Consider the following 10000-nt stretch of genomic DNA (forward strand, 5'->3'; position numbering starts at 1 on the left):
ATTTCATGCGAAAATTCATAAATATTAAACATTACCACACACTAAATAAACTGAATAATTATCTTTTAAGGCCTCTTCCTCCTATTGCATCTAAAGAGCAGGTTTTCATTTAAAAATAATTTTTCTAAAGATTCTGTTATCAAATTTAGGCTGCAAAAAGGCTTTTCTTGCTTATACAGGTAAAACTGATTAGAGGATGTAGTGCACTAGTCATTTGTTTCCCCCACCCCCCGACCCCCGGGGATAGTGGGGACATATGGGGAAACTACTAGTGCAATTACGCGAGATTACCCCACAATTACGCCTCTAGGAGGTAGGGAAATTACAAGATTTTCGTTCCTCTGCCCTACCCCTCACCCGCCACCAATGGAATGGAAATGCCCCCAGTACCAAGGTAGGAAAAATTGTCTTTTTGTCCGTTGCTTGACCTGTTTAAGTTTTGGTCAATTTTCCCATAACTGGAAGGGATATCGTAGCTCTTCCTAGAAGCCACGACCGCATTTTGGTGATAAAAATGCAAAGTTTAAAGAGGAACACAGAAAAAATGTTGAATCTTTCATAGTATGCTGATAAAAAGTATAAATTTTGTAGACTTAGATGAAGAAACACTATATTGCATATGCCAACAAGGAGAGTATGGCTTGATGGTCGGATGCGATGGAAGTGAATGCAGGCTTCAGTGGTTCCATCTCCAGTGTGTGGGACTTAAGAGGACACCCCCAGAGGAAGTCTGGTTTTGGCCAGAGTGCAAACTACAGCAGTAAAAAATAAAAGAACAGCAATCATGTCTAAACTTTTTCTTTATTGGTCGCTTATTCCTGTCTTGTTTCTATCCAGTTCTTTTTTCTTTTTTTTTTTTTTTGTTTCGTTCCTTATATAGTTCATGTGGCACACACAAATGGCAAGAAGTGTATATTGTGGTAATCTCCCTAACATTTCCTTGATGACTCAGAATCTTTTAGGAACTGAGGGGTGGTGGAATTACGCGTGTTTGTCTGCTGTAGTCCCCAGTGGAAATACACCCACTTTACAACTATTCAAATGTAATTTCCCTATCCATCCCCGGGGGTCACGGGGTGGGGGAAACAAATGACTAGTGCATAGGCACTTAAATAGTCAACAACGACGTAAAATTCTAGAAAAAAACACCGGTTGCATATTCGTTCTAACAACAAACGACAGATCGAGCGACAATCGCAATCTCCCGGTCTTCACAGAGTCACAAATTCGATCAAAATAAAAAAAAAATAAAAAATACACGATCTATAAACACCGTCCCACGGTACAATATTCCTAAATAATTATTATTTTAGTTAAGTACTAGTTTCGCTACGAAGTGTTTTCATACAATTAATTCATCACTTGACTTTTTGTCCAACGGATGGAGCCGGCCTCTAAACTAGATTGAATATCCGGTCTAAGTCATTCGCATCGACTGGTATTAAATTGTTACCCTTGGTTCTCTACTCTTCACCGAGAGGTTTTCTGCGGGTACTCCCTCTGCCCAACTTGAAAGTTTACTTGATCAATGCTTGCATTGGCAAGCGTCTCTCAAACCATAACTATCTTACTAGACGAATAGTTAGTATATAAGTGCTCTCTGTACGACTGAAATGCGTTAAATGCTGGTGAATTCTCCTCTGATGGTAGCCGATCTATGACGCACCGGAGTCAGAGAGGTTTTAGAAATTTGTGTAACAATACATACATATACATACATACGTTTATTTCACGTCCCCAAGGGGCTTTTCAGTGAAATACAAATACAACAATGAAATACAATAAAATAATTCTATATGAATAAAAGTTAAATTGCGCTAAGAAAAACAAATGCCATACTAATGCGGTATTGGATAAATTCAGCTAGCTATCCATTAAGAGTCTTTTCGTTATCAAGGTTTTAAACTGAGCTAACGATTGACTTAACTTAATTACTTGAGGTAGAGCGTTCCAAAGAGATACCATACGATAGTAAAATGATCTTTGGCCAGTTGCGGTTTTAAATAACGGTATATTTAACAGCTGTGAGTTTCTAGTTTTGCGTGTTGATATTGATGAACGTTTAATGAACTGATCAGATAGATACCCCGGAAAAAGGCCATTCATGCTTTTCAATGCCATAATTGAATCGCGATTATTACATGTGTTGTTTCACAGGGAGCCAGTTGAGTTGTTTGAGAATGGGAGTAACATGATCGTATTTCTTTGACCCACTAACAATTCTACAGGCAAAATTCTGAACAGCTTGGAGTTTAGCAATGTTAGATTGTGAAGTATTGCTCCAGACTGAAGAGCAATAAAAAAGTTTACTAAAAACTAACGCATTGATAATAATAATTAAAGTGCGTTTGTCAAAACAATGTTTAACACGATTTATCTGGCTTAGTCGCGACATACAAGAAGAGACAGTTGCAATGACATGATCGTCAAAAGTTAAACTTGTGTCCAATATAACGCCAAGGTCTCTGGCAGCCTCCACTGGAGCAAGCTGTTTTCCAAGGAACGAAAGCTTAAAGTTGCGGGTCTTGGCGGCTCCATGTTTACTGCCACAAACTAGGAGCTTCGTCTTGTCAGGGTTTAACAGTAACTGGTTAGTCTCTGGTTATCGAAACACCAGTTACGTATTCTTGCAAGATCTTGATTTATTTCTGCGACTATACGTGATTGATCTTGAAGCCGGAAAGACAGCAAGAGCTTAGTGTCGCCCACGTAGCACTGGACAGAAAAATGTTGTGGGACTGATGGCAAATCATCCATATAAATGCTAAAGAGGAGTGGCCCTAAAATACTCCCCTGAGGCACTCCACTGGCCACGTGTAGGCGTTCCGATGATGCTGTCCCAATCGTGACAACCTGATAGCGAGCGGTTAGATAACTACGAAACCACTGCAAAGCTAAAGGCGAGGCACCGATGTCCTGCAGCTTGACAAGAAGCAAGTTGTGATATCTACACTGTCAAAGGCCTTGCTCATGTCAAGCAGAATTACCGCCGTCAAGTGCTTTTTATCAATCGCACTCAATTTCATGTCGGTGGTCTGAATCACAGAGGTTTCGGTGGAGTGTTTCTTTTTGTTACCACTTTGTTTGGTAGATAAGCGGCCTTTAGAAGTTACGTATTCCATAAGCTGATTGTGAGCCACTCTCTCGCACACTTTTGATAGAATAGGCAGAAGTGATATAGGTCTGTTGTTCTTATTGGCTATTTCGTGATCGCCTTCCTTGGGTATTGGTTTCACCTCGGCAATTTTCCACACATTTGGGAAGCAAGCAGTAAAAAGTGAGGTGTTGATTATTGAAGTAAGAGGGTACGATATGGCTTGAAGGCAGTCCCTAATTATCCGTACAGGTATCTTATCGATTCCAGGGGCTTTGTTTGGGGCCATGTTCTTAATAATAGCTGCCACCTGATGGAATTTAACAGGGGTAAAAGAAAATTGTTCGGATGTCGGGTATATTCTTGCTTGAAAGGAATTTCGGCCTAACGTGTAGTTACATTCAGCTGTGGCTGCCATCTCTTTTATCTTTTTAATCGTGTTTTCGCCGACACTTGAGAAGAATTGATTAAATTCATTAGCCACACCTTTATGCTCTTTGCTGTAGCTTCTCTGAGTAGTTGACTTCTTTGGTATGCACGAACGGATCGATTTCCATATGCAGTTTGTATTGTTTTTGTTATTTTGAATTTGCTGATTTACATATTCTCTTTCTGCAAGCCGAATTTCTCTTTTTACCTCGCGGCAGCAGATCTTGTATTGCAGCCAGGCGTAGGAGTTTTTGCTTTTCTTAGCAATTTTCTTCCAATTATCTCTTGTTCTCATGAGCTCACGGATTTCCTCGGTGACATAAGGGTTTGGACGCCCACGTATTTTCATCATTTTGATCGGTGCATGTTTATCTAGGATATCGTTGAATAAAATGTTAAAAGCATATAGTTTGTCCTCTGCATCATCAAAAATATCCAGCAAGGACCACGGGACTTCAGACATATCTTTATAAAACCGATCAGCTGCATAACCCTTAAAACTTCTCCCAGTCATATATGTTAATTTACGGCGTTCCTTCTTTATGCGAAGAACAACATAGGGAAGATCATGGTCGCTTATTGAGCTTGGCATTACATTAGTTTCAATAACTTGCTGAGGGTTTGAGGTTATGATCACATCAATCAATGACTCGGTAGTTTTAGTTACGCGAGTAGGTCTCGAGACTAATTGGGATAAATTGAAGCTGTTACAGAAATTTGTGAAAGCGATGGCTCCTCTGCTTAAGCATATCGCAGTTTCCGTTCCCGAGTATATATATATCGGCTTATTTCGCAAGGAAGTAGTGATCAAACTTGGAGTTAAATAAGTGTCAAAACAAGTTAGCGGAGTGTCAGGTGGCCAGTACATTGCACAGATTACAATTGACTTAAGGTTTCTAACCTGAAGATTTATCCATAGTTGATGTAAGCCACTGTCTGAGATGTTTGAAATGTCATCAAGAACCTTCACCTTGTAGGTTTGCCGGGCGTAAACGCCCACTCCGCCGCCTGGCTTGGTGTTTCGATCAATCCGATAGAGGTCGTAACCTGGGATTTCTAGTTCCAGGTCGGTAATAGAACTGTTTAGCCAGGTCTCCGATAGAGTGAGCACGTCGAACTTGTTCTGCGAGATGGTATTTTTGACAAGTTGAAGGTGCTCGCGGTTCTTGACAGAGCGAACATTCAGATGTCCAATTTTAAGATTATTAGCACTCTTGCGGTTTTGCTGCTTAAAAATTGTAGGACCCGGGTTGGGGTTAATATCCCCACTTGTCTGGAGACGAGTAAGCTGGAAGGTTGACGTTGAATTCGGGTAATGGTTTAGTCTTGAACAGGAGTAGCCTTTGGTTTCAAAATGGCGTCTTCGCTGCCACTTCAGCGCTGGTTCTTGAAAGAATAGTATTAGCTCCGTGTGCAATTCCTGTCTCGTAATCCACAGGTTAGGGAAAGCATGAATGTTATTATCTCCATTTGAAGTCAATAATAATCCAGAATAAAGAATGAAGCCTGTAATAATAACAAGCATGAAGCCAAAGCTCCGAGCACTCTGGTCGTGCGCCATGTTCCTAGATTTGCAATAACAAAATGTGGTAGACTTTCAGATGTGTCTGTAAAGAGAATCTTACCTTTCGGTTATTATCATTCACTTGAGGAATCCACACAGTGGATTTCAAATTCTCAAGCTTTTCTCGCTAAACGAAAGCTTTTGACGTCCGAAAAACATATCGCATAATAATAGGCATAAAATTAGGCATCGTCGAGGATTCCCCTAAGTTCAAAGTTTGAGATGACTAAGCGTCAGGCTGGAATGTCTCAGCTATCAGCTGCTTTTTTAAAACCATTTTTCGGATATCGATAATTGAAAAAAAATATTAATGAAGTAAAAACTTACTTTTAGGGGGGGAAAAAGCTCACGATTCGGCTAACGGGATTGCATTTTTGCCTGATACAAAATTCGCAGTCCCATAAGTAGTTCTATAAGTTAACAATTTTGAGAAAGAAATCTTAATAATAAAGTTATTCTCACCATTTCATCTCAATTTAGCTTATTGGGCTCACAATCGTTGACAGGTCGCCAGTTGGTATAAACCTTATTTTAAATTTTAATTGCCTGATTAATTATTCTTACAGGATAGAAGTCTTAGTAATGACATGAAGAGAATATACCGTTGGTACTCATATATCATGCACTATTATAATAAGTGGAGTGGAGTTGACATATATCTAAATGATATGAGCTGCGGAAATAGAAATGAAATGAAGATATGATCCTCGCAGCCACAACTGCAAATTAAGCAATTGCAAATTAATCCCGAAACAAATCCTCGGGTCTTCAACGTGACTCGAACCCGTGGCCTCTCCACCAGTACTGCAAAGCTCTTCACCAACCGAGCCGCGAAGGGCTATCCATAAATTGGGAGCAGGCCTATTTATTGAGTTCATCTTACCCGTGAAAAGAGTGAAACATATCTAAATGATATGAACTGTGGAAATAGAAATGAAATTAACGGCTAAGATGACTCTTCTAGTTGAAGTCAGATAATTTTTTTCGGGATTAAATTGCAATTGCGTAAATTGCTGTTGTAACTGCGAGGATCATATCTTCATTTCACTTGGAGTTGACATAATTACACACTTTAACCTTGATGAAGTCCTCTTGGATTGTTTCAAGAGACGTGAGAATTGCAGCTTGCGTAGAGATGCACCGCGAAAGGTTTGCTACGCAGATTGCGAGAATTCCCCTTCCCTTTTTCAGTAGGCTGAGTTAAGAGTCTGCCGCCCTTAATTCTGCTCTTTTTGCTCGATTTTAAGGCACAGCACTCCTAATTTTCAACGTGTAAACGTATCGGTCCCAAATATATTTTCCACTGTTGTTTTAGCTTCGCATTCTTCTTACAGTTTGTCGTCTTTGGGTGTCACAATGCGCTTTTCGTAGCTTCCGATTGGCTCGTTTTACCTATTTAAGATGCTGTTTTCAGTCTGTTCTCTCTCTCTCTCGCTTGCGATCTTAGCACTTTGGAACTGTTTCTGCTTCGAATGTTTTAAGATTTGGCCCCACATACCCTCCCTTTTTTTAGGTTTTATGCGTGTTTTTTTTTTTTTTTTTCATTTTATCTGCTTTTGATACTGCTTTTATTTCATCTTTTTTCAGGGGGCAGAGATGCTTACGTGGATCGCGCGAGGTGCTTTAAATGTCACATACTCGGCCACTGGGCAAGAGAATGTACTGCCACCTGGGATAGCCCACGAAGCGCTTATCGCGGAACCACATTCACCCCAGGATATCCATACAACTCCTACAGACCCAGTCTTGGAGCCCACAGTCAACCCAGTACAAAGCAGTAATGTTTTGATGACGAGGTTGCTAATATCGCGCAGGTACATTACGACAGTGAATTGTTTGAGTTTGAGTTAAGTACTAGTTCGCCGAGTGTCAACGTCAGGGTAAATCTTCGTAGAAGCTTTGATTTTTGGAAGCGTATTGGAACCACTAGTTTTATCCTTAACGTTATAGAAAGGGGATATTTGTTACCGTTCGTCAGTTTTTCGGAACCAGTGGTTTTCAAAAACAACTGATCGTCTCTCTCACATGCCGAGTTTTTTGAAGAGGCTATTCGAGACTTAATTGAGTCGGGTCGTGTTGTGCAAACTAAGGTACCGTCCAGGGTAGTTAACCCCTTGTCTGTGTCGGTGCAAGCGAATGGAAAGAAGAGGCTCATTCTTGATTTAAGATTCGTCAACAAGTTTCTTCATAAGAAGCACGTTAAATACGAAGACTGGAAAACAGCTATTTCTTACTTCGCGCGGGGCGCATATATGTTTTCCTTTGACCTGAAAAGTGGGTACCACCACGTTAACAATTTTTGAGGGCCATAAAACATATCTTGGTTTTTCCTGGAAGCATTCTAATTCCAATCAAGTGAAGTTCTATGTGTTTACAGTTTTGCCTTTCGGATTATCGTCCACCCCTCACGTGTTCACAAAAATCCTTAAGCCTCTTGAGAAACATTAGAGGCATCAGGGCATTTTGCGTTGCTGTTTTTCTTGACGACGGGTGGGGTATTGAAAAGGATTCTCAAGTGTACAGTATTGTCGCGGATGCCGTTAGAGCTGACCTTTCTAAGGCGGGTTTTGTCACAAACGAGGGTAAGTCAGTGTGGATACCTTGCCAGTGGCTTGATTGGTTTGGTATCACTTGGGATAGTGCTCGTGGAACCATTGAAATTGTCGATAGGAGGGTTGCCAAGATCACTAGTATCATTGACAGCATTATCGCCTCCGATTTTGTTCTTTCTGCCAGAAGATTGGCCTCTTTTACAGGGCAGATAATTTCTACAGCGCCTGTTTCCGGGAACATTTCTAGGATCATGACCAGGAACTGTATTATGTCTACTTTACGTGCGCAGCACTGGGACTCGGAAGTTAAGATGGATCCCTACTGCATTGAGGAGTTATACTTTTGGAAAAGCAATCTAAATTCCATCAAAGTGCGCGATTGTTTTCTCTATAATAAGCCACAGCGTTTCGCTTACTCCGATACGAGCGCTACAGATTGCGCTTCGGTTATTACCATTAATGAGAGTTGTGTGTGTCACAAGGTTTGGGAGTCTTCAGAGTGTTCTAAGAGTTCTACTTGGAGAGAGCTTGCAGCCATTGTTTTTGCTCTAGAGTCTTTTGCGCCAATTTTGGAAAGTTCACTTGTCAAGTGGTTCACTGATAGCCAAACGGCGGCTAGAATCATAGAGGTCAGAAGCATGAAATTGGATTTGCACAGGCTTGCTATTAAAATAAACAGTTTTGCGCGGAGCACAGTATTCGTTTGGAGGTGCAGTGGATCCCACGTACTGAAAATGAGAAGGCGGATTACATCAGTCGGCTTATAGACTTTGACGATTGGCAAATCAAGCATGATCTCTTTCTAAGTTTGGAAGAGATATGGGACCTCATTCAGTTGACTGTTTTGCTAATTATTATACAGCAAAGCTTCCCAGATTCTTTTCGCGTTTCTGGAATCCGGGTGTATCAGGAATTGACTTCTTTGCCTAAGAGTTAAGTTCCGAGAATTGTTTAGTGGTTCCTCCAGTTGCTCCTGTTGCTCGCGTTATCCATTATCTGAGCCTGCAGAAAGCGATGGCTACTCTTGTAGTCCTATTATGGCCTTCGTCCAGTTTCTGGCCTCTTCTAACTAGCGAATATCGATCGTTCATTAAAGGATGCTTTACGCTGAACGCATCCCAGGCCCACACCCTGGGGAGAAATTTAAGTTCATTCCTTGGTTTCCCTCGTTTTACAGGCGAGACTGTTGCGCTTTGATTCGAATTTTTATATCGTTTCTGAACTAGCTTTTAGTGCTGGTATTTGCAGGATTTGACACTGATCATTAGTTGCATGGACAGCTGTGTCCAAGGTGAATGACACTGGTCATGTGAAGGAACGACTGCGTCCGTTAAAGACGATTATGTTGTTTTAGAGCTTTCGTAGTAGAACGAGAAGGTTTTTCGAGTTCTCTCGACAACGGGAGACCTGTACGCGTATGAAAAATTGTTTTTCGCCGCTTGTTAGGTTTTTTAAGTGTCTGCATGAGCTGGCTGTGTCCTAGTTAGGGTGTTGCCTACCTTATATTCGTTCGCATGAAGTTTGTGGGGCCTTTGGGGGGTTTAAATGTTCTACTAGAGCAAGTCGCGTTTAGGGTATATTTTTTGGTGATGTAATTTTTTCTTGCAGGTCGTAATTGCAAGTAAAGCATGGATGGTGCTCCCTCCGGCTGTTAGGCCGGATTTCAATTGTTTATTTATTTGTTTACTTCGTTCCAGGGCGGATTCTACTGTGGAAAAATATCTTAAGGAAATAAACAAGTTTTTACTGTGGTGTAAGACTAGGAAAATTGCGCTACAGTTGCCTTTTTCTTCTTCTGTTGTCGCCCTTTATCTTTTTGGCTTAGATCAACAGCTTAGGTCCCCGGCCGCAATGGTTTTAGTCCATGCTGCGCTTAAATTGTTCCATTCCTTTGTTCCTGATGATCGTCCTCATCCTTTGGATAATGAGTGCGCCAAGAGGACAAGAAGCAATCTGGTTAGCAAGAAAAAGCCCGTGGACCCTGTTACCATAAGAAGTATTATTGACAGGCATGGCGCTGAGGAAGCATCTGTAAAGGACGTACGTATTGCCACGATAAGTTCTTTAGGTTTTGCAGGATTTTCTCGTTTTAACGAGTTGGCTAATATTCAGCCAAAACACCTAACGTTTTGCGATGGTTTTGTTTAAATTTTTGTGCCGAGAAATAAAGCAGATGTATATAGAGAGGGCAACTATGTTTATATCGCTAAGTAAGAGAACAAATATTGCCCAGTAGCTATCCTGCGTAGGTATATTAAAGCAGCCAATTTGGATCTGTCTAGTCACTTGACTTTATTCAGGCCTTTAACGAAGACCAAGTCGGGTTATGGTCTTAGGAATGCCAAGTTATCGTATACTCGC

Source organism: Montipora foliosa, chromosome 3 (assembly GCF_036669935.1).
Source record: "Montipora foliosa isolate CH-2021 chromosome 3, ASM3666993v2, whole genome shotgun sequence".
NCBI lineage: Eukaryota > Metazoa > Cnidaria > Anthozoa > Scleractinia > Acroporidae > Montipora > Montipora foliosa.